The following is a 616-nucleotide window of genomic DNA, read 5'->3' as shown; positions in this document are numbered from 1 at the left end:
ACGTATGGACGAGTATTACAGTACCGGATACCGCAGTCCCGCTAAAGACGTAAAGGCGTAAGGACGAGTATTACAGTACCGGATACCGCAACCCCGCTAGAAACGTAAGGACGAGTATTACAGTACCGGGTACCGCAGTCCCGCTATAGACGTAAGGACGAGTATCACGGTACCGGATACCGCAGTCCCGCTCAGACATAAGGACTAGTTTTACAGTACCGGATACCGCAGTCCCGCTAAAGACGTATGGACGAGTATTACAGTGACGTATCCTTCAGTACCGCTACAGATGCATGGACGAGTATTACAGTAACTGATACCGCAGGCTCGCTACAGACCTTGGACGAGGACTACAGTACCGGATACCGCAGTCCCACTAGAGACATATGGCCAAGTATTACAGTACCCGGTACCGCAGTCCCGCTACAGACGTATGGACGAGTGTTACAGTACCGGTTACCGCAGTCCCACTACTGACGTATGGACGAGTACTACAGTACCGGATACCGCAGTCCCCGATAGAGATATATGGACGAGTATTACAGTATCGATATACCGCAGTCCCGCTACAGACGTATGGACGAGTATTACAATATCGGATACCACAGTCTAGCTA

This window comes from Mizuhopecten yessoensis, unplaced genomic scaffold (genome assembly GCF_002113885.1).
Source record: "Mizuhopecten yessoensis strain PY_sf001 unplaced genomic scaffold, ASM211388v2 scaffold8813, whole genome shotgun sequence".
Taxonomy (NCBI): domain Eukaryota; kingdom Metazoa; phylum Mollusca; class Bivalvia; order Pectinida; family Pectinidae; genus Mizuhopecten; species Mizuhopecten yessoensis.
The sequence above is the reverse complement of the archived record's forward strand: the minus strand, read 5'-3'. Positions refer to the sequence as shown.